Consider the following 23,889-nt stretch of genomic DNA (forward strand, 5'->3'; position numbering starts at 1 on the left):
ACGACTGAGCCACCCAGGCGCCCCATGGTTGAGTTTCTTACATGTCAGCCTAGCTGAAAAGGGCAGAGGCATCTTTACAACACGTGGGCAGAACTCTAGTTAAGGATTCATTCCTGATCAGGGAATACATTCGGTTCTTGATTATTCATGCAGAAGGGCAAACAGGCAAAGTACAGATAGGTAAAATCCAAAGATATTCCTACCAATAGCTTTAATAACTTCCTCTGCCCTTTTTTTTTTTTTCCTTCCTCTGCTTTTTAACTAGGATTTTCTGAACAAAGTGATTAGAGATTTGTTTTCTTTCTCTGGTCATTCAAGAGACCAGTAAGTAAGATATCCACAAGCTTGAATTAAACTTAGTGTTTTGATCATCAAAAGTAATATATAACTCATTACTGGACCTAGAAAAGTTTAGCTCAGTTTAGTATCCTTGAGATTATTTTTTTAAGACTTTGACCCTTGTTACCTAATTACACTGAGGTCCTATGGAGAATTGAGATCTTCCAAGTAGATCATAGATAAACTAGCTTTCGGTACTAGCATGTCTTCTTTGTTGGCATCTTCTGGCCCCACAGTATTGGCCAATCATTCATATGTGGGCAAGCTGTAGATAACCAAAGAAGTGTTACCAAAGCAAACCCCTGCTCTTAACACTGGACTGTATATACTCTAATGATGAGAACTGTTGGCCAAAATGAAATCCATTTAGAAGTCAGATGTCAGGTTGTGATTAAAGTAGTACTATACATTATAAATTTCAAAACTAAGGATTTCTTTAAGTGCTATTTGGTGGGAAAATGTTTCTCTCTCTCTCTCTCTCTCTCTCACAGTGGAAGATCAACTGAATATTACAGCAGATTTAAAAGGCAAGGTTTCCACGACCAATCACTAATTCTTTGCACTGAGCAAAGTGGTCTTGAAGATCAGTTGCTGATCTGAGTGAAAATCAGATTTTATGCCACTTGGAGAATTGAAGGGATTTCAACACTATCCCTTTTGCTTCAGAGGAGAAGCATAAGTGTTGTTAGTCATAACTTAAGTTTCTTTTTTCCTTCCAAAAGCTAAAGTATTTTTTCCATTGGCAGTTCATTTATCACTTATTATGTAAAGGATAGAACTTAATCCATTTTTAAAGGACAGAGGTATCAAGACTGTGAGAAGTTAAAGACAGCTCATCCCAGGTCACAGTAAATCAATGGAAAAGATACATTTCCTGAGTTCCTGAAAGGACTGTCTGTATTAACCAGCTATTCAGCTGGGAGTGGATGTACTATTGTGAAGACATTAATTTTGTAGCTGTGAAGGTACTGGTTTGGCTTTTGCTTATCTTATTCTCCCAGAACTTTTTTCATTCAGCAGAAAGTGGGACCAGTGGATTAATGAAGAATCCATATCTTGGTTTTAACCTGTCCTGCTAGGTGTTACTGTACATTCACTAAAGTGCTTTACAAAGGATTTTGGTACTTATGTTTCATTCAATCCCTGTGAGGTTATGGTGCAGTTGGAGTGTGATGGTGTGTTAGAACATTTCTGCAGAGAGACAAAAGGAACCTTTCCTTTTAAGAAACGCTCTTCACCTATTTCCATAGCCCATGGCAAAATTAAGTTGGAACAAGTTGCTTTTTCAGCAGGCTGTATTTAACTTTTGCCTCTTCCCCAAGCTAAACAAATGTCCCTACTGAAATATATCATTCTTATCATAGTATGTTTTGGGGAGATTGTTCCAAGTGCACTTGGAAGTAAGAAGTTGATGCCACTTAAGCATGCACACCAATTCTGTAATTCTCTGAAATTCTGTTTCCACCAACTGCCTCCATCCCCCCGTCTGTCCACATCGGCTCATCTCTCAGCTTCCCACAACTAGTTAAGAAAGTACCATTGTTCAAACAGGGAAATAGTAGTCTTTATCAAAGTCTATCAAAGAATTGTGTGTGTGCACACATGCAGGCTTGCATTATTTTGTTGCATTATTGCTTGAAGGGTGTTTCTGCATTACAGAAATAAGCTTCCACTCTTCTGAACAAGTTGGTAAGTTGCTTTTTATTAGAAGGCAAGTGTCTACGAGTTAAACTTGAAACGAGAGAGAGGACAACTATATTGATTATAGTTTAATTGCATTAAAAAAATCTGTTGTTGGGACGCCTGGGTGGCTCAGCCAGTTAAGCATCTGCCTTCAGCTCAGGTCATGATCCTGGGGTCCTGGGATCAAGTCCTGCATCTGGCTCCCTGCTTGGTAAGGAGCTTGCTTCTCCCTCTCCCTCTGTCTGCCGCTCCCCCTGCTTGTGTACGTGCACGCCCTCACTCGCTCTCTCTGACAAATAAATAAAATCTTTTAAAAAATCTGTTATGATATTAAAAGCTGTATTGCTGTCTTGCACTGAAACTAGCAGATAAGCCATGGAGAACTACAGTTTTTCAGTGAGGGCCACTCTTAACTATGCCATTTAAAATCGCTATCCCATCCAGTATGCCCCATCTCTTACACTGCTTTATTTTTCTTTCCGTAGCATTTATCACCTTCTAAGAGTCTTTGTAACTTACCTGCTCATTAAATTTGTCTGACCCTCCCATTCTACCCCATGTAAAAATGGAAGCATGAGTTTTTGTTTGTTTTGTTCTTTGCTAAGTCCCTCATTCCTGGGGCAATGTCTTGTTACATAGTAGGTGCTCAGTAAATATTGGTATGAATTAATTGGAGAGGTACTCTTTTTTTTTTTTTTTAAAGATTTTATTTATTTATTTGACAGAGAGAAACACAGCGAGAGAGGGAACACAAGCAGGGGGAGTGGGAGAGGGAGAAGCAGGCTCCCCGCTGAGCAGAGAGCCCGATGTGGGGCTCGATCCCAGCACCCTGGGATCATGACCTGAGCTGAAGGCAGACACTTAACGACTGAGCCACCCAGGCGCCCCTAGAGAGGTACTCTTTAAAAGATACCTGAGGATTAGAATTGGAGTATATGGGAAGAGATTATTGTCTGACTGGAGCTAGTACTAAATTAGGGATCACATTTCTTGACTAGCTTAAGGGAAAGACTTACGTGAAAAAAAACCTCAAGGAATTTGGGGTTAATTAGCACAGATTAGGGAAATGACAGATATTTTATAGTGTGAAATATGAAGGAGCATTTTATAAAGATAGATGACTAGCTCTTATTCACCTTGAAGAGGACCAAGGAATAGGCTGAAGCTCCTGAACAATGAATAAGACATGCAGAAAATTTCCTGATTTTGAAATAAATACTGGAACAGGTGACCAAAGAAGGATGGTTTCTCAGAATTGATTTTCAGCTGTGGCACCATGTTGGAGGCAGTGGTGAGAACGGAAAGAGAGAGCCAGGGGTCAGAAAACCTGGTTGTAGTCTAGGCACTTAATGAGCTTTTCCACTTTCTTTTATCTCTGAAAATGGGACTGTTGATCCTTGCCCAAACTATCTCATAGGGCATTTGAGAAAATCAAGTGAGAGAATTCATGTGAAAGCACTTCGAAAATTATGAACCTTTCTACAAAAGTAAGCAGTCATTAATGACCGTATAAAATCACCTTTGTTAGTAATTTAGAGTCATGGAATCTGGAAGATGGTTTAATGATCGATCATCTAGTTCAGATTCTTAGCTCCTGAAAATAAATTTTCCATCATTTTTTTTTTTCATGACCCTGAGATCAACACCTGAGCTGAAATCAAGGGGGTCAGATGCTTAACTGACTGAACCACCCAGGCGCCCCTCTTTTCCATCATTCTTAAAGAGTAGTCATGGCTTTTGCTTCAGCATTTCTAGTACTGTGCTACTATTGAATAAGCTCATTGTTGTTTGTGTTCATCTAAAATTGCCTTTCTTCAGACTTTACTAATCTGTTTTTGAGCTCAGAAATTAATCTACTTCCTCCTTTGTATGATGGCCCTCTTAGGGCACCCTTGTTTAAGATCTTCATCATCTCTTGCCCCGAGATCACTGTAGCCACTTAACTGATTTCTGCCATCTCCTGTTTGTCTTTTACATTTTCAGCAGATTTATTTATTTATTCTTTCAGTGACCCCATTTATTTATTTGAGAGAGAGAGAGAGAAGGAGAGACAGTGAGAGAGTACAAGTGGGGAGGAGAGGGAGAAGCGGGCTCCCTGCAGAGCAAGGAGCCCGATGCAGGGCTTGATCCCAGGACCCCAGGATCATGACCCAAGCCGAAGGAAGACGCTTAACCGATTGAGCCACCCAGGTGCCCCCAGCAGATTGATTAAGACATTTGATCATGTTACTCTCCTTGAAACCTGTCCCTATCTCCCCATGGCTTCAGGATAAAGTCTGACATTAGCTAATAATAGTTATAACTACCATCATTGAGCATAGACACTGTACTAAGCACTTTATGAATATAATCTTATATAATTATCACAGTTATTCTGTAAGGTGTTGGGACTACTTTTATACTGTTTTAATGGTAAGAATATTGGGCTGTGACTCCAACCCAGCTTTATTCTTTTTTTCTTTTTTTTTAAATTTTATTTATTTATTTTAGAGAGAGAGACAGCACAAGTGGGAGAGGGAGAGAGAGAGAGAGAGAGAGAATATCTCAAGCAGACTCCACGCTTAGTGCGGAGCCCAACGTAGGGCTTGATCCCAGGACCCTGAGATCATGACCTGAGCAAAACCAAGAGTCAGCCACTTAATTGTACCACCCAGGTGCCCAAACCCAGCTTTATTCTTAATCTGCTCTTCTGTCCCTCTAGTATGAAATATAAGGCTCTTCATAATTTGGCACATCAGGCTCATCTCCAGGTTTGGCACATACATCCAACACCCAGCTCCTCATACCATACCATACCATACCATACCATTTGTGGTTTCCCAAACATGCATTTAGTTACGCTAGTTTTCCAGTGTAGTCGTGCATGCCTTTCATTATGCTAGTTTTCTCTGCCTAGAGTAGTTTACCCTTCTCAGGTTGGTAAATTCTTACTTGGCTTTCAGTGATCCATGTTGTTATTCTCCCTTCTTTCTCACTGTTCCTTGGAAGTAATTTGTTTCGTTATTTTGATTTTCAAACAACTTTATCCACTTTTTTTTTTTTTAAGATTTTATTTGTCAGAGCGAGAGAGCACAAGTAGGGAGAGCAGTAGAGGGAGAGGGAGAAGCAGGCTTCCCGCGGAGCAGGGAGCCCAATGCGGGGCTTGATCCCAGGACCCTGGGATCATGACCTGAGCTGAAAGCAGATGCTTAACCATCTGAACCACCCAGGTGCCACCACTTTTTTTTTCTTATTGAAGTATAATTGATGTGTACAGCATTGTATTTAGTTTAAGATGTACAACATAATGATTTGATATTGCATATACTGTGAAACGTTCACCACAGTAATCACGTTTCTCACCAGGGATTTTGTCTGCCATGTTTGTATTCCCAGTGCATAGTACTACCACAGTGCCCCTGCATCACAGTTGCTCAGGGACTGAATGAATGAAGGATGTTCCTACTAAGTGTTCTCTTTTTCCATTTACTATACATATTACAGTTTCTAGGTCCCTCTCTGTTTATTTTATCTTGGCTGAGCTATTCCTAGGCTTTCCTCTATTTCCATCAGAAAGTGTATTTTAATGACTGCAGGAAGTGAACAACCTTCCAAAATAACTTTTAACGAAAAATGTACCAAATGAGCAGGTTGTCCAGCTGCTGCTTTGGGAAAGGTTCTTACTGCATTAATTTCTAGCCACCTCCTTGCCAGAATAGAGCCCAAATAAAATAAAAATAAGCAGAGAAGGGGCACCTGGCTCTTCAGTTGGTAGAGCATGCGACTCTTGATCTCTGGGTTGTGAGTTAGAGCCCCACATTGGGTGTAGAGATTACTTAAAAATAAAAAACTTGAGGGATGCCTGGGTGGCTCAGTCGTTAAACGTCTGCCTTCGGCTTAGGTCATGATCCCAGCGTCCTGGGATCGAGCCCCACATCGGGCTCCCTGCTCGGCGGGAAGCCTGCTTCTCCCTCTCCACTCCCCCTGCTTGTGTTCCTGCTCTCGCTGTCTCTCTCTCTGTCAAATAAATAAATAAAATCTTTAAAAAATAAATAAATAAAAAACTTGGGGCACCTGGGTGGCTCAGTGATTAAGTGTCTGCCTTCGGCTCAGGTCATGATCCCAGTGTCCTGGGATCAAGCCCCGCATCGGGCTCCCTGCTCCGCGGAAAGCCTGCTTCTCTCTCTCCCACTCCCCCTGCTTGTGTTCCCTCTATCGCTGTGTCTGTCTCTGTCAAATAAATAAATAAAATCTTTAAAACAATAAATAAATAAAAAAAAACTTAAAAAGAAGCAGAGAAAAAACAAGCAGAGGTAAGCGCTTTGTATCTGCTTTTCTCTTTTACTTTCTGTCACCTCAGCAAGGTCATCCCAATTTATAAGTCACTGTTGATATAAAGACCACAATTTTCCCCTTTCTGTAAAACAGAATGGTTTCCTAAGACTCCACAATACCCTTAAGGGAGTCTTAGTCCCTTGGGCTGTCACACAATTGAAAAGAGAGTCTGGTACTAAATTCCAGGGGAAAGGGTGCATCTCTTACCCAGATTTGAAGGCGAATGAGTCAGGCAGCAGGAATCTATCAGCTCCAAAGTCTAAATCTATCAGCTCCAAAGTCTATTCAAAAGTGATTTAATCTTTGCTGTTGAAGCAGATCAGCAATGCCATTTGCCTGTCTAAAAAATGAGATTACACAGGATTCTCTTAAAAGAAGATAAATTATTAGTATAATAGTAGCTCCTGGCCTTGTATAATGTCTCTTCTTAGTACTACATGTTAGTGTCACAGGGCGCATCTAGTGCATAGTACTCGGGTGTAGAGATCAGGCCACAGTGCCTTACTTAGGGTGGTTAGGATAAATATACCAATTCTCAGCAGCTCTCAGCCTAAATGGACTTGGTTATTGTTAAAATTCATCTTTATCAAAGGAAGCACTGGTTAATGATTTTTCTCCTGGCTCAACATGCTGGGCATTAGCTGAAATTGCTGAGTAATTTGCAGTGGGGAAACCATGAGACCAATTTCTTGTTTGTCCACAAATTATCATTAGCAGTTTCATTTGCAGATTGAAGAAGCAGGAGTGGGCTGTGTGCCAGTTGCAGCTTCCCTCCGATTAGGGCGTTAGTTCAATTATGTCCAATTAACTTTTATTGCAGATAGTGGTGATAATTAGTTGCAAGTCAGTTTTTTGGCTGCAGTTATCCCAAGGCTAAAGTATGAACTTGATGGATTTTAATAACCAGAATGACATTTTATTCCCTCCCTCCACTGTAGTTATTTCTTTTTTCCAAGACCTCTTTTAGACAGATCAAAGCATTGTAAAAGTTCATCTCACAATTAAAACGTATTGTCCTTCTTTTGAAGAGCTGTATAGGGTCATATTTTAGAAGAATCTGTTAGAAGCAGCTTTAATGGCTTTTTATATTCTGAGATCATACCCTTGAGTTCATTGCTGCTTATTGTAAGAGAATAGACTGAGATGGAACTGAATGTCATTCACAACAATATGTGCTTATTGTAAGATTATAGTAATTGGCAAGGTGCAGTCTAGTCTTCTGCTTGCATATGAGATTCTCTTCGAAGTGCAAAGTAAGCTTTTGTTTGGGGCACTTTTATAGATTTTTTTATTTTTTATTTATTTTTATTTTTTAAAAATCTTTTATTTATTTATTTGACAGAGACAGACACAGCGAGAGAGGGAACACAAGCAGGGGGAGTGGAAGAGGGAGAAGCAGGCTCCCCGCCGAGCAGGGAGCCCGATGCGGGGCTGGATCCCAGGACCCTGGGATCATGACCTAAGCCGAATGCAGACACTTAACGACTGAGCCACCCACGCACCCCTATAGATTTTTTTAAAGTTTTTTTTTTTTTTTTAAAGATTTTATTTATTTATTTGAGAGAGAGAGAATGAGAGACAGAGAGCATGAGAGGGATGAGGGTCAGAGGGAGAAGCAGACACCCTGCCGAGCAGGGAGCCCGATGCGGGACTCGATCCCGGGACTCCAGGATCATGACCTGAGCCGAAGGCAGTCGCTTAACCAACTGAGCCACCCAGGCGCCCACCCCTATAGATTTTTTTAAAGATTTATTTATTTGAGGGGTGGAGAGAGGCGTGCACAAGTTGGGGGGGGCAGAGGGAAAGGGAGAGAGAGAATCTCAAGCAGACCCCATGCTGAGCATGGAGCCTGATGTGGGTCGATCCCACAACCCTAAGATCGTGGCCTGAGCAGAAATTAAGAGATGGCCGCTTAGGGGCGCCTGGGTGGCTCAGTCATTAAGCCTCTGCCTTCAGCTCAGGTCATGATCCCAGGGTCCTGGGATCGAGCCCCGCATCGGGCTCCCTGCTCGGCGGGAAGCCTGCTTCTCCTTCTCCCACTCCCACTGCTTGTATTCCTTCTCTCGCTGTGTCTTTCTGTCAAATAAATAAATAAATAAAATCTTAAAAAAAGGAAAAGACGGCTGCTTAACCGACTGAGCCACCCAGGTGCTCCTATTTGGGGCACTTATTTATTTCCTTATTTATTTGAGAGAGAGAGAGAGAGAGCATGAGCGGGGGGAGGGGCAGAGGGATAAGCAGACTCCCCGCTGAGCAGGGAGCCTGACATGGGGCTCAATCCCAGGATCCTGAGATCATGAACTGAGCTGAAGTCAGATGCTTAACCAACTGAGCTACCCAGGCACCCATTTGAGGCACTTTTGAAGTGATTTTAAAATCAGTAGCACACTAAGGATACATTTCGTTAGCATATAGGAATTTTATGTATGTTATTTAAAAAAAATTTTTTTTTTACTGTTACAAAAGTTTATGTAACAAAATAGTCCAATATGAAAATGCTTATGACCTGGTTTTTATATTGTAGTAAAACAGGTGCTATGGAGAGGGGACATGTGGAAGCAGTTGATTTGTTCTGGTGAACACACCTGTTGTTTTTTTGTTTGTTTGTTTTAAAGATTTTATTTATTTATTTGACAGAGAGAGACACAGCGAGAGAGGAACACAAGCAAGGGGAGTGAAAGAGGGAGAAGCAGGCTTCCCGCCGAGCAGGGAGCCCGATGCTGGGCTCGATCCCAGGACGCTGGGATCATGACCTGAGCCGAAGGCAGGCGCTTAATGACTGAGCCACCCAGGCACCCCTGTTTGTTTGTTTTTTAAGATTTTATTTATTCACTTGACAGAGCACAAGCAGGGGGAGTGGCAGGCAGAGGGGGAAGGAGAAGCAGGCTCCCTGCTATGCAAGGAGCCCAATGCGGGGCTAGATCCCACGACCCTGGGATCATGACTCAGGCCAAGGACAGCTGCGCAACCGACTGAGCCACCCAGGTATCCCGAACATACCCGTTTATGCTCGTTCCAAGGCTTCTAACATGATGGTGCTGTTTCCTCCTATTACCACCATTCCAGTATATTGTTCTGTTGCTCACTAGTTGCCATCTCCATACATTCACCTATCACAAGATTCATAAAGGGATTAAGCCCTTGCAGTATTCCTTGGACATGTCTGCCACCATTTAATTTCAGTGATAATTTTTTGTCCATAAATTTTTTCTACTTGGGAGGGGGAGCTTTGCTCTTGATGTCTACTCAGTAAGCTCAAAGATGCCTCCCTAAAAAAATTTTTTAATTTTAGCTGTTATTTTAATAGAAAGTTGCATAATACCTTTGGAAACATCCTTGCTAGGTGGAGAGAGACGGAAGGAATAGTTTGTCTTTCTCTGAAGATGACAAAGTCCCTTCCCTATTTTTTTTTAAGACTTTCCCTTCATTATTGTTTGATGGTAATCCTGCAAAGTAAATGGCCTTATAAGCAAAATCTTATCTCCTTAACATGCAAAAAAACTAAAGTCGATTCCAAACTGGGACTGTTCCTAGATCTTCAGGTGACTTGCTGTTTCTTTCATTTCGGATGTCCTTCCACCCCTTAGTGTCCTTTGTTGCTAGGCTTTCTTCCCAAGGGCTCATCAGTCTTCTTAGATACTTCATGGCTGTGGCTGTGTAAAAGTTTTGTTGAGAATAAGTGGCCAAGGAGTATGGCAGTGCATTTTTTTTTTTAAAGATTTTATTTATTTGACAGAGAGACACGGCCAGAGAGGGAACACAAGCAAGGGGGAGTGGGAGAGGGAGAAGCAGGCTTCCCACGGAGCAGGGAGCCAATGCGGGGCTCGATCCCAGAACCCTGGGATCATGACCTGAGCCGAAGACAGATGCCGAATGACTGAGCCACCCAGGTGCCCCGCAATGCACTTTAAGAGCTTGCTTTTCTTAGTGTTTGTGTGAAGTAAAGGAAGAAAGTTCATGGCTGCTTGGAGAAGGGCCGTAATACGGTTGCTTGTCCTCCAAAGCTTCCCTGATCACACTAAAAAGGAAAGAAGAGGAAGGGGTGAGTGATAAACATCATTGTTGCACAACTTCAAAGCTCTTCATTGACTGTTACTGAAAACCTTTCTGCTGTAGAATAACCGAGACTGTGCCTGCCGGCTGCTGTTGGTGTGAAAGTGGAGACATTAGTTATAGTGGGTGCTTTCAGGAGGTCTGGAGATAAAGTTTATGATGTCATTTGAGACTTTTTGTATAGTGGGAGGAAAGAGTATCAAAACTCTGTTCCACTCTGGAAGCTACAAGGATTTCCCTTAGAGCATAGGGGTTTGCGTGACACTTGTGATGAGGTTCAGGATGTGTGCTTAGAAGGAAAGGCCTTGCAGAACTCTTACTGAAACATGAACACGAACTTGATGGAAATGCTAGTGAATGTCAGGCCTGAAAAAGGAGGGTTATTACTAGGGCCCCTTCAGGATAGACATTTCTTTTGGAACCTTTCCAAAAGTGAAATTCTCCATCTCTAAGTAAGAGGGTGGCATTGAAGGCCACACAGTGGAAGCATTGCCAGAACAGAGTGGAGGTTGGGAGAAAATTTGAAGTATAGGCACTGGAGAAAATGTGATTTAGGTAAGTGTTGAAGAGAAATTGGAAGTTGATGAGGCAGAAAGATACAGGAAACCTATTCCAGATGGCAAGAACCCCACATGTCAGCACTCACCAATGTAGAGGGAAGTTACCTGCATTAAGATGAAATATAATGGTTACCAACAGACCATTCTCTCCAACTCTTCTTTATGACCTCCAGCCCCGACCCCCTTTGCAGACTTCAACACTGCTGCCTGTTTGTTTATTTTTGCCATTTTTTTTTTTTTTTTTTTTTTTTTTAAAGATTTTATTTACTTATTTATTTGAGAGCGAGCGAGAGAGAAACAGCATGAGAGAGGAGAGGGTCAGAGGGAGAAGCAGGCTCCCCGCCGAGCAGGGAGCCCGATGCGGGACTCGATCCCGGGACTCCAGGATCATGACCTGAGCCGAAGGCAGTCGCTTAACCGACTGAGCCACCCAGGCGCCCTATTTTTGCCATTTTTATTATTTTTTGGAAGTGAAAGCAGAGTTTATTGAAGATGTGGAGAGATACAGATGGAGTGTCTAGGAGACTCAGAAAGGAAAAAAGGAGCCATGAGTCTCCTTTTTTGTGTATTTTTTGTTTTGTTTTTAAAATAAAGTGGCCAGGGGCACCTGAGTGGCTCAGTTGGTTAAGCGTCTGCCTTCAGCTCAGATCATGATCCCGAGGTCTTGGGATCGAGCCCTGCATCAGGCTCCTTGCTCAGCAGGAAGCCTGCTTCTCCTTCTCCCCCTGGCCCTCCCCACTTCTTGTGCTCTCTTTCTCTCTCAAATAAATAAGTAAAATCTTTAAAATAAAATAAAATGCCTGGAAACAATCTCAAAATTACAGAAAAGTTGCAAGTACAGTACAAAGAATATTTTTCTTCCTTAAATCATTTGACCTGATTGCTTCATTATCTCAGAATACTTTAGTGTTTATCTTCTACAAACAAGGACACACACCAGCATTACCACAGTACAGCCATCAAAATCAGGAAGTTAACACTGATACATTGCTATCATATAATTTGCAGACCCCTCTCAGATGGTACTATTTTTACCAGTAACGTTCTTCATTGCAGTAAGGATCCAGTTCAGAATCACACGTTGCATTTATTTATTTATTTAAAGTGGTTTTTGGGGGCGCCTGGGTGGCTCAGTCGTTAAGGGTCTGCCTTCGGCTCAGGTCATGATCCCAGGGTCCTGGGATCGAGCCCCGCATTGGGCTCCCTGTTCAGCGAGAAGCCTGCTTCTCTCTCTCCCACTTCCCCTGCTTGTGTTCCCTCTCTCTCTGTGTCTCTCTCTGTCAAATAAATAAATAAAATATTTTAAAAAAGTGGTTGTTGTTGTTGTTTGTTTATTGCAGTGAACTCTACTCCCAGTGTGGGGCTTGAACTCACAACCCTGAGATCTGGAGTCATGTGCTCTACCAATTTAGCCAGCAAGGCACCCCACACATTGCATTTATTTGTATGTATTCTTGGTCTCCTTCAATCTGGAACAGTTCTTCAGGCCTTTGACTTTCATGATCTTAATGCTACTAACAGTTATTATGTAGAAAGTCCCTCAATTAAGGATTGTCTGATGGTTCCTCGTGTTTAATTTAGGTTATATATCTTCAGCAGGAATATTACAAGAGTGATGCTGTGTTCTTCATTGCATAATTTTAAGAAGTGCAGATTTTGGGGGCACCTGGGCGGCTCAGTCGTTAAGCGTCTGTCTTCGGCTCAGGTCATGATCCCAGGGTTCTGAGATCGAGCCCCGCATCGGGCTCCCTGCTCAGCAGGAAGCCTGCTTCTGCCTCTCCCACTCCCCCTGCTTGTGTTCCCTCTTGCTGTCTCTCGCTCTCTCTCTCTCTGTCAAATAAATAAATAAAATCTTTAAAAAAAAAAAAAAAAGTGCAGAATTTTTATGTGTCCTATTTCTGGTAATGTTCAATCAGTTGATTAAGGTGGTGCCTGCTAGGCATTTCTAATGTAAAGTTACTCTTTTTCCCTTTTTAATTAGTAAGTATTTTGGAAGGAGATACCTTTTTTTTTTTAAGTTGGCTCCATGCCCAACGTGGGGCTTGAACTCATGACCCTGAGATCAAGAGTCCCATGCTCCACCAGCTGAGTCAGCCAGATGCCCCTGAAGGGAGATACTTTGAAACTATGCAAATATCTTGGGGCGCCTGGGTGGCTCAGTCGGTTAAGTGTCTGCCTTTGGCTCAGGTCGTGATCCCAGGGTCCTGGGATCGAGCCCCACATCGGGTTCCCTGCTCCGCGGGAAGCCTGCTTCTCCCTCTCCCACCCCCCGTGCTTGTGTTCCCTCTCTCACTGTGTCTCTCTCTGTCAGATGAATAAAATCTTTAAAGAAAAAAAAACCTATGCAAATATCTTGTTCCTCTCCACTCTTTCAATTTATTAATTTATATATTTACATTAGTATGGACTCAAGATTTTCTATTAGAAATTTTTTTTCTAGGGGCGCCTGTGTGGCTCAGTTGGTTGGGCGACTGTCTTCGGCTCAGGTCATGATCCTGGAGTCTCTGGATCGAGTCCCGCATCGGGCTCCCTGCTCAGCAGGGGGTCTGCTTCTCCCTCTGACCCTCCCCCCTCTCATGTACTCGCTCGCTCTCATTCTCTCTCTCTCAAATAAATAAATAAAATCTTTAAAAAAAAAATTTTTTTTTTTCTAATTTGAGTATAGTTGACACACAATGGTACATTAGTTTCAGGCATATAACAATAGTGATTCACCTTTTTTTTTTTTTTTAAGATTCTTATTTGAGAGAGAGAGAGAGCAAGAGAGAGCACAAGCAGGGGAGAGGGGCAGAGGCAGAGGGAGAGGGAGAAGCAGGCTCCCCGCTGACCTGGGAGCCTGAAGTGGGGCTTGATCCCAGGACCCTGGGATCATGACCCAAGCTGAAGGCAGATGCTTAACCAACTGAGTCACCCAGGGGCCCTGTGATTCAATTTCTTTATGCATTATGGATTTTCTATTTTATTCAGTAGACTAATCTGTTATCATTTGCTTGTTTTGTTTTGTTTTGTTTTTTAAGGATTTTATTTATTTATTTGAGAGAGATCATGAGCAGGGGGAGGAGTAGAGGGAGAGGGACAAGCTGACTCCGCACTGAGCGCGGAGCCCGATCTGCAGTCATGACCTGAGCCAAAATCAAGAGTCAGAGGCTTAACTGACTGAGCCACCCAGGCGCCCCTATTTGTTTTGATGTTCACATTATCCCAGAATTTGTCAGTATATCAGGAAAAAATTATATATATATATTTAATCCTAAAGATGACTAAATGATTTGCTGTCGTTTTATTTCAAAGAATTGGCTGATACTACCCAAACTGATATCTTATGAATAGTGGTAGTAAACAAAAGTTTTTAATTCTTCTATTGCTAGGACATACCTCCTTCACTCATGTACCCAATTTCCACTGTGTAAACTTCTCTTTTGGGGGTTTCTCTCACCATTTGAGCATTCCATAGCTTCTGTGTTCTTTGACATGTCACCATTAGTCTTTGAACACTTCCTTCCTTTCCTGCACAATAAGATGTTCTAGACTCATTTCTCTGCCTCAGCCATTTCTCCAAAGAGCCTTTGTTCCTGTTAATAAACAAATTTGGAAATCATGTGTCTAGAAATCAAGATCTGTTTGGACCTTAATGAGGCTCATTGCTATTGGATGGTGGAGTCGTCATTCCTTCCCGCTGGGGATGCTCTCATACCACTTGGTTTCTGGCTCCCCATAACAGGCCCCCCACCACTTTGTGGCTGACATCTTCACTCTGTTTGGGTACCTTCTATTTCCAATCTAGTTGAAGTGATTTAACAGAGGGAACTGGGTGAAGGTTGGGACGGATGCTCAGTTGGTGAGGGAGGCCCTGGAGAGAGTAGTTTACAGAGGAGAAACTAGGACAGGGAAGGGGCATACTGAGTGAAGGAGGCAATGTACCAGGAATAGAAGAGTTATGAACTTTCGTTTTCTGCTGCTGTCCAAACGATGTTAATTTGGGTAGTGTTAGTCATTTCTTTGAGGTATCTTTGAGGTAAAGGAAAACACAACATTTGGACATCTGTAGGATAAAACATGTATTTTTATATTCTTTTTCTGATTCATTCAATGCTAAAGTAATCTTGAGTTAAATTCTTTGTTTGGATGGGGCTTAATATGTGGTATAAGACACATAGTTGACCAGTCAGAACCAGACACACAGTGATTTAGAAAAATCACCCCTGGGTGGGCAGTTGGTTAATCGGTTAAGCATCTGCCTTTGGCTCAGGTCGCGATCCCAGGGCCCTGGGATCGAGTCCCACATTGGGCTCCTTGCTCAGTGGGGAGCCTGCTTCTCCCTCTGCCTGCCGCTTCCCCTGCTTGGGCGCTCTCTCTCTCTCTCTGACAAATAAATAATCATAAAAAACCAGTGCTGAATGATTATGGAACTTTTCAGGACTACAGAAAGGAGCAAAAGAATTCTGCTGATCAGTGAATGAGTTGTGTACTTTGAATCTTTGAGAGGTTTAAAGGACTACTTTTTTTAGTTTTTTGTTTTACAAGGCAATTCCTGAAATGAGGAAGCCTCCTGAAGCTCAGTTCAGAATTTTACTTCAGTGGGTGTTTACTCTAGCTATAAAAGTATTCTTGCAGCAGTGACTGTTCTGTCTTACTTCTATGGATTGAACCAGTATTCCAAATTTCATCAGCTAGTTGCAGCAATTTGTAGGGTGTAGAAGGAAGGGGGTGCTCCTCTTAGTAGGCTTTCAGTTTTTCTGTGGTTTTGAGGCTTAGCAGCCTGTCCCACTTTCAGAGACCCCTTACCTTCAGAAACCTGGTAATTCCTTGGCTTTGTGGGGTGTGAGCCATAAAGCTTCAGGTTATAGTGAATCTCAGTGAAACGGCAAGGTCAGATGTTGGGATTTTTGCTAAGGCTACAGAAGCCCTCACCCCAAATTGTTACACATCTGGGTTCCTCATGGTCCTCTACTCCCGCTGGCAGAGGAGAAGGGAGGGCCTAATTGAACAGAATATATTAAGATAGCAATTATGCCTTGTCCTCTTACCTTAAGATCTGCCTATTGCCAAATTAACCCTGGATGGCAGCAGACTAGAAGGATAGAGTGAGGGCAATATGTTAACTATAATATAAGTAAAACTTCATTCCCCATCTGCACTGAATTTATTAGCCTTTCTGAAACTTCACTAGGTATGTAAGGCACATAAACTCAAGGCATTGTGTTCAGAGAGAAAGTTCTGAGAAAGTAATAGACCAAATGAATATAGAGTGGATATAGATGTGTGGCGTGGAAAAGTATGAGCCCACCCTCGCCCAAATTTAAAACACCTGAGAGCGCAGAGGGACGTTTCCTTTCAGAGACCTGGGTGGGCTCTGTGATGCCCAGCTTCCAAAAGCTGTCATAGTACAAGTGTCCAAATGGAAACTGACTTAGAAAAGGTATGAATTGAGAATAGGTTCAGAGTTAGAGTTCAGGGAAGAGCATGAGGATAGGAGGGGTAGAGTTTTCTGTCCCAGGATTGTTTGAGAATGAGAGAGAACTGTGTTTAATCATTACTTGTATTCTTGGATATAGTTTCCTCAGTGTAAATTGATAAAACTTTTCCCTGAAAAAAAAAAGTTTGACAAGTCGAACAAAGTTTGCTTTGTCTTTATGTAGACACTTTCCTAGTGCATTTTTACCCTTACCTTAGTTATAGTTGCTGGCTTTATAGTTCCATCTTGAAAGAATTTTCACTGAGAGCTGATTGGAAAGTGTTAGGCTAGCCAAAGGATAATAGAGTTTCAGTGCAGAGTGCTGATCTGGGACAGGCAATTCCCCAGATCCATAGGAAAGTCAACAATTACGTTCACACTTAAAAAACAAAACCATGGCTAGGGGCGCCTGGGTGGCTCAGTCGTTAAGTGTCTGCCTTCGGCTTGGGTCGTGGTCCCAGGGTCCTGGGATCGAGCCCCACACTGGGCTCCCTGCTCTGCAGGAAGCCTGCTTCTCCCTCTCCCGCTCCCCCGCTTGTGTTCTCTCTCTCACTGTGTCTCTCTCTCTGTCAAATAAATAAATTCTTTAAAAAAAAACAAAAACAAAAACAAACCAAACCATGGCTTAGAATTGTATGTTTTTGTTGTATATAATAGTGTAAGAAGAGGGATATGATAGGTGGTCAATAAATACTGGCTTGAGGGACAGCTATGGTATAGTGCAGTGTTTTTCAGACATTTTTGTCTAAGCCCACGATAGAGATTGCATCCCAGTAAAATATATATAAATGAGATAATTGAAATGAGAATCATGAAACAATAAACATTCTGACTTTGTGAAATTTTTTTTATTGAATTTTTAAAAAAAGGCTGGTCACAGTCTGCAGATTAGAAAATAACTTTTCTAGGGGCGCCTGGGGCTCAGTCGTTAAGCGTCTGCCTTCGGCTCAGGTCGTGATCCCAGGGTCTTGGGATCGAGCCCCACATCGGGCTCCCTGCTCGGCGGGAAGCCTGCTTCTCCCTCTCCCACTCCCCCTGCTTGTGTTCCCTCTCTCGCTGTGCCTCACTCTGTCAAATAAATAAATAAAATCTTTAAAAAATAAAAATACTTTTCTAATGGAATGAGCCACAAGTCTAGGAGTTAAGACAGAGAATTTAATATGAGGTCCACTGTCCCAGCTGCATATCACTGGACAGGTAATTTAAATCTTTCTGAGCCTGGGTTTCCTAGTTTATAGAAGGGGAATGATACTTGTTCCATCTTGAGAGATTGTTGTAAGTTTCAAATGAAATTATTTGTATAAACATGTTTCAACATATAAAGAACTATAAAATGTGAGGTGATAATTTGGTTCTGTTGGCAAAAAAAAAAGTGATGGGGCGCCTGGGTGGCTCAGTTGTTAAGCGTCTGCCTTCGGCTCAGGTCATGATCCCGGGGTCTTGGGATCGAGCCCCACATTGGGCTCTCTGCTCAGCGGGAAGCCTGCTTCTCCCTCTCCCACTCCCCCTGCTTGTGTTCCCTCTCTCGCTGTGTCTCTGTCAAATAAATAAATAAAAATCTTAAAAAAAAAAAAAGTGATCTGAATTTTAGTAGGTTAGGAAAGTGATGATAGCAAACATTTAAATAATGTTCACGGGGCACCTGGGTGGCTCAGTCGTTAAGCGTCTGCCTTCGGCTCGGGTCATGATTCCAAGGGTCCTGGGATCAAGCCCCGCATTGGGCTCCCCGCTGAGCAGGGAGCCTGCTTCTCCTTCTCCCTCTGTCTACCACTCTGCCTACTTGTGCTCTCTCTCTGTCAAATAAATAAATAAAATCTTAAAAAAAAAAAATGTTCACTATATGTTAGGCACCAATATCAGGTACTTGAATGGATTTTTTTTCTTTTTTTTAAGTAAGCTCTGTGCCCAACGTGGGGCTCCAACTCACGACTTTGAGATCAAGAGTCTCATGCTCTACCAACTGAGCCAGCCAGGTGCCCCAGGCACTTGAATGTATTAAACTCATTTAATCCTCACAACAGGGGTGCCTGGGTGGCTCAGTGATTTGAACATTTGTCTTTGGCTCAGGTCATGATCCCGGGGTCCTGGGATCAAGTCCCGCGTCGGGGCTCCCTGCTCAGTAGGTGAGTCTGCTTCTCCCTCTCCCCATGCCCCTGCTTGTGTGCTCTCTCTCTCGCTCACTCTCCCTCTCAAATAAATAAAATCTTTAAAAAAAAAAAAGAATCCTCACAGCAATCCCGTGAAGTAGCTGCATTTTACAGATGAAGTTAAGTGTCTTTCCTAAGGTCGTATTGCAAGTAAGCAACAGAGCTGGGATTCGAACTTAAAATCTTGTCTTAACTACTTTGATATAGTGCCATTTGTTAATCCAGGTTTCTTGGAGGTGATTTGAACTGTGGTTGACATTTATCTGCATGTGAATTTTCCCCTTATAAAAACTTATCAGAAAATGACTTGCCTTTGCCACTCACGTTTTTCCTAAGTTACTTCCTTGCCTCTCTTGGCTTTATGTTCAAGAAGTGAAAGCTAATTAGAATGTTATCCTAGGGATGCCTAGGTGGCTCAGTCAGTTAAGTGTCTGCCTTCGGCTCAGGTCATGATCCCAGGGTCCTGGGTCCCAGGGTCGGTGGGGAACCTGCTTCTCCCTCTCCCACTCCCCCTGCTTGTGTTCCCTCTTTCGCTATGTCTCTGTCAAATAAATAAATAAAATCTTTTAAAAAAAACATAAAAAAAAATAAAAAGAATGTTATCCTAAACTGTATGGTCCAGGAATGAGCATTTATCCCCACAAAGTGCTATAAAGCATTTAATGGTCAAATACAAATGACTTTATAATTTGTGTGTGTGTGTGTGTGTATATATATATAATAAATTTTACAAAATTACTGTTATACCATATTTGTCTATTTATATACTTTTTTAACCCAGTATTTATATTCTAAGCATTTTTCTTTGTTTTTAGATAATTCTTTAACAATTAAAAATTGAGAGGCTCATGATAACTTTATTAGATGACTATCCCATAATTTATATAACCATTTCCTTGCTTTGGGACATTAAGATTGTTTCCAGTTTCTACATAATTATGAGAAGAGAGTCATATATAAATCTTTGTTTGCATCTCTCATTGATTGTTCCTTAAATTAGATTTTAGAAGTGCAATCACTGTGTTGAAGAATATGAATATTTATTTTTTTAATCTTTTTTTAATTAAGATTTTATTTATTTATTTGACAGAGACACAGCGAGAGAGGGAACACAAGCAGGGGAATGGGAGAGGGAGAAGCAGGCTTCCTACTGAGCCGGGAGCCCGATGAGGGGCTCAATCCCAGGACTCTGGAATCATGACCTGAGCCGAAGGCAGACGCTTAACGCCTGGGTGCCTATTGGCACAGTTAGTTGAGTCCGACTCTTGGTTTCTGCCCTCGGCTCAGGTCATGATCCCAGGGTCCTGGGATCGAGTCCCTTGTCAGGCTCCTTGCTCCGTGCAGAGTCTGCTTAAGATTCTCTCTCCCTCTGCCCTTCCTCCCCCCTTTTCTCTCTAATAAAATCTTAAAACAAAAAAAAAAACCCAAACAAAAACTGTTCATGCTTATTTCCAGAAATAATGTATCTATCAATTTAAACATCTCACTTTAGACTCTTAATCTTAGGAAACAAACTGAGGGTTGTTGGAGTGGAGGGCGGTGGGAGGGATGGGGTGGTTGGGTGATGGACATTGGGGAGCGTATGTGTTGGGATGAGCGCTGGGTCTTGTGTAAGACTGATGAATCACAGACCTGTACCCCTGAAACAAATAATACATTATATGTTAATTTAAAAAATAAATAAAACATCTCACTTTAGTGATTTTTCTTTTTTTAAAGATTTTATTTATTTATTTATTTGGCAGAGAGAGACACAGCGAGAGAGGAAACACAAGGAGGGGGAGTGGGAGAGGGAGAAGCAGGCTTCCTGCCGAGCAGGGAGCCCGATGCGGGGCTCGATCCCAGGACCCTGGGATCACGACCTGAGCCGAAGGCAGATGCCCAACCAACTGAGCCACCCAGCCACCCCGTGATTTTTCACTATATCCTTACTCTGTATATTGTAGATTTTTTTCAAACATGTTTGTCATTTTTTAAGCAAAAAATAAAATCTCATTGCACTTAATTTACTTTCTTTAATTATTAGATAGTTGCATTTTTTCTTCATATATTTAGTAGTTGCTTATATTTCTCTATACAGCTTTGGTGGGAGCCATGTCTTCACTACCCTTGCATGGATTCAGATGTTGCTGTGGATCCTGTCCCTTTCACTGTTTCCATTCATAACTCTTCCAAACTTGTTCAAAATTTCATTTAAGCTATTCTCTGCAGTTTTGATAAACTACCTTCTTATGCAGTGTAAATCAGTATTACTTATTACAGAGCAAAAATACTGATCTCTAAATGTCTTCTGAAATTTCTAAATGCAGCAGTGAACTTTGATGAAGCACATTAGACTCAGAAAAGAAAGACATCTCTGTACCAGGGTCAAGAAACAGGCACACAGGGCGCCTGGGTGGCTCAGTCATTAAGCATCTGCCTTCAGCTCAGGTCATGATCCCAGGGTCCTGGGATCGAGTCCCACATCGGGCTCCCTGCTCGGCGGGAAGCCTGCTTCTCCCTCTCCCACTCCCCCTGCTTGTGTTCCCTCTCTTGCTGTGTCTGTCTGTCAAATAAATAAATAATCTTAAAAAAAAAAAAGACTCTAGACTGGGTTAGAGGGCCTACCCTCTGGTGAGGTGATCCTGAGGCAAGGGAGTCACTAGAGAAGTTGGGCCTCTGTTGTACCTTGTGCAGTTGAGGGGAGGAGAAAGGGCATGAATAAGCAACTTGTTTAGCTGTTCTCTAAACATATGCTGCCAAAATTTTTTAACAGCCTGTTAAATTCTTAAAATTCTTTTTCTGTTTTGTAGCTGTGGGCTATATAAGTTTACAGAAGCTAACTGGGGAACTGCCTTTTCTATTTTTATCAAAATGAATACCGTCTGTGGTCTGCCTTGTTTTGCGCTTCGTCAGGGCCTGTTGAAGGTCTTTTTAGACACCCTAAGACTTAAAATTGTACCCAACTTTGGTATCTTTTTAACAGATTCCATTTTTAACAAATAGTTTGGGTCTGTTGCCTCAGTTTCCCCATTTGAGTTTGAGATAAGTTCTTCTCTGTCACTGGGCAGCTTTTCCTGTACTCCTGTGGGACTCAGGGCTTTGAAAATTAAAAATGGCCACAAATTGTAACATTTGTTGAATTATATTTCATCTGAATAAGAATTTGAAACTTTTTGATTCAGAACAAGTTTCTATAGAAAATTATAAAAGGTAAAAATCCATTATTTGTGTCTTATCTCAAGGAAGCGGTTTCTTCTGGTTTCTTGTTCTCCTTGTCTTGCTAGGCACAGTCCCAGGTACTTGTGAGTAAAATTCTACCCAGTCTGACAGCTCTGCTTGCAATTATGAATGGGGTTAAATGCAAAGGTCAGTCTTTGTTTCTAAGGTGATTCATCTTAAGTTATAGTGATCCAGTCCTCATAGGCCTTTGGAAACTCAAGCCTTATTACATACCATGATGAAAAAATGGCAGGTTCTGATTTAGCTGCCTACAATGAACACAGCCTGCATTTTTAGGAACACTGATTTCTACTTAATGGAGATTAAAGTACAGAAATCAAATGATACTTTTCAATATAGTGTAAATAAAAAGTAGTACGTGGGGGTGGGGAGCACAGAGGGAGAAGGAGAAGCAGGCCTCCCGCTGAGCAGGGAGGGAGCCGGAAGCAGTGCTCAGTGGGATCATGACCAGAGCCAAAGGCAGATGCTTAACCAACTGAGCCACCCAGGCACCCTGGGGCTTTTTTTTTTTTGGTTGGTTGACATCTTTATTACTTTGGAGGTGCAAGGCAGGTGCTCAGGAGCTCTTGGTGGGGGCGGGCTGCTTCTTCTGGCTGCACAGGATGGCACTGGCTCTGTGAATGGCAGCCATGCGCAGATCTGGGCAGTACTTGTTCTTGCAGATCGTGTGCCGGATGCTGCCAAGGGTGGCATTCGTGTTAGTGGTTGTCCCTTGTAGGAGGTGGAGGGTATTCGCTGGCTGGATCTCAGCTTCATGACCACCACTAACCTTTGCCATTGGCCACCAGCTCCACACCTACAGCCTTGCAGTGAATCGGGTGGAAGTGGTAGTGGAAGAAGCTGTGAGCCTTCAGGTTATTGGGCTTGGTGCTGTATGTCTGCTTGTTCCTTTGATCAGGAAGCTGGAGGAGTTGTGCAAGGACGTTCATTGCAGGTGGGTGGGCATGGTGGCAGCCCCTCTCACTATGGCAGCCAGAGCTGGAAAGAGCCACCCGGGCACTTTTTATCTCCTCTGGCCTCTCACAGAGCCAAGGTACCTGCCCCACACACATGCACAGGCACTTGTTGGCACTTTTATTATCCATGTCTTGAGGATGTAAATTCAGATAATTTCCAGACCCTGAGATTAAAGTATATGCTATTTTCTTCAGGAATGTGAGCCAGTGATAGTTATTCAGTATCTATTATGTGATAATCTTGTTCCTGATTCTGTAACAGGATAAAATAAAAGGCTCTGGTCTAGAGAAGCTCACTCACACTCAGGTTGAAAGGTTAGAATGTCCAGGGAGAACACTTTCCCGGTACCAGAATAACACATTTCAAGAGAAAGCCCTGGATCATAGATGAGTTAAATAATTACAGGATCCAGGAAAGAGCATCTTTGCTGAAGAAGAGAGAGTGCCTTTAGGGACTGGGGTGGGGCGGGACCTGGAAAGGAAAAGGACCTGTTGTCATAGGTTCTAAAGGGCAGTTAGTAGAGGAGTAATGTTTACAAACCCGGAGTGGGGATGGTTTGCAGTAGGCGTGGTTCTGGGCTTTCAAAAAAGTAAGCCCTGGGCACCTGGCTGGCTCAGTCTGTGGAGCATGCAACTCTTGGTCTCGGGGTTGTGAGATCGAGCCCCACGTTGGTCATAGAAATTACTTAAAAAAAAAAAAAGAAAAAACGTAGGGGCCCTGGGTGGCTCAGTTGGTTAAGTGTCTGCCTTCGGCTCAGGTCATGATCCCAGGGTCCTGGGATTAAGCCCCATGTTGGCCTCCCTGCTCAGCAGGGGAGCCTGCTTCTCCCTTTCCCTCCACCTCTCCGCCTGCTTTTGGTCACTCTCTCTGTCTCACACAAATAAAATCTTAAAAAAAAAAAAAAAAAAAAAGTAAGCCCAAAGGGAACATTTGTTTTCTTCCCTGCCTCCCTAGAGTTGTGAGGTCACAATTCCAAGTGAATTTTAGCTCCCCTTGTAGGTTAAAGATAGAAAAGAAAGATGCCTTTGAGCAGTGGCTGAACTTTATTCAGGTTGGATAATTAGTGAAAAGTTCAATTTAGTTGGAAGTTCACAGTTAAACCTGGACTGACAAAATTACCTGTTGAATAGATTGTTTTATTGTAACAGACCATACAGGT

The 23,889-nt window shown here is 42.4% G+C and overlaps 1 protein-coding gene and 2 pseudogenes across 1 annotated transcript in view; 1 reads left to right on the plus strand and 2 right to left on the minus strand.

Moving 5' to 3' along the window:
- Nucleotides 1–23,889, plus strand: part of FAM222B (family with sequence similarity 222 member B) — a 76,673-nt gene that overhangs the window by 36,544 nt on the left and 16,240 nt on the right. The gene's annotated exons all lie outside the window — the stretch shown is intronic.
- Nucleotides 9,341–9,564, minus strand: LOC110593172 (annotated as a pseudogene).
- On the minus strand, nucleotides 22,330–22,719 carry LOC110593171 (annotated as a pseudogene).

This window comes from Neomonachus schauinslandi, chromosome 15 (genome assembly GCF_002201575.2).
Source record: "Neomonachus schauinslandi chromosome 15, ASM220157v2, whole genome shotgun sequence".
Classification (NCBI taxonomy): Eukaryota; Metazoa; Chordata; class Mammalia; order Carnivora; family Phocidae; genus Neomonachus; species Neomonachus schauinslandi.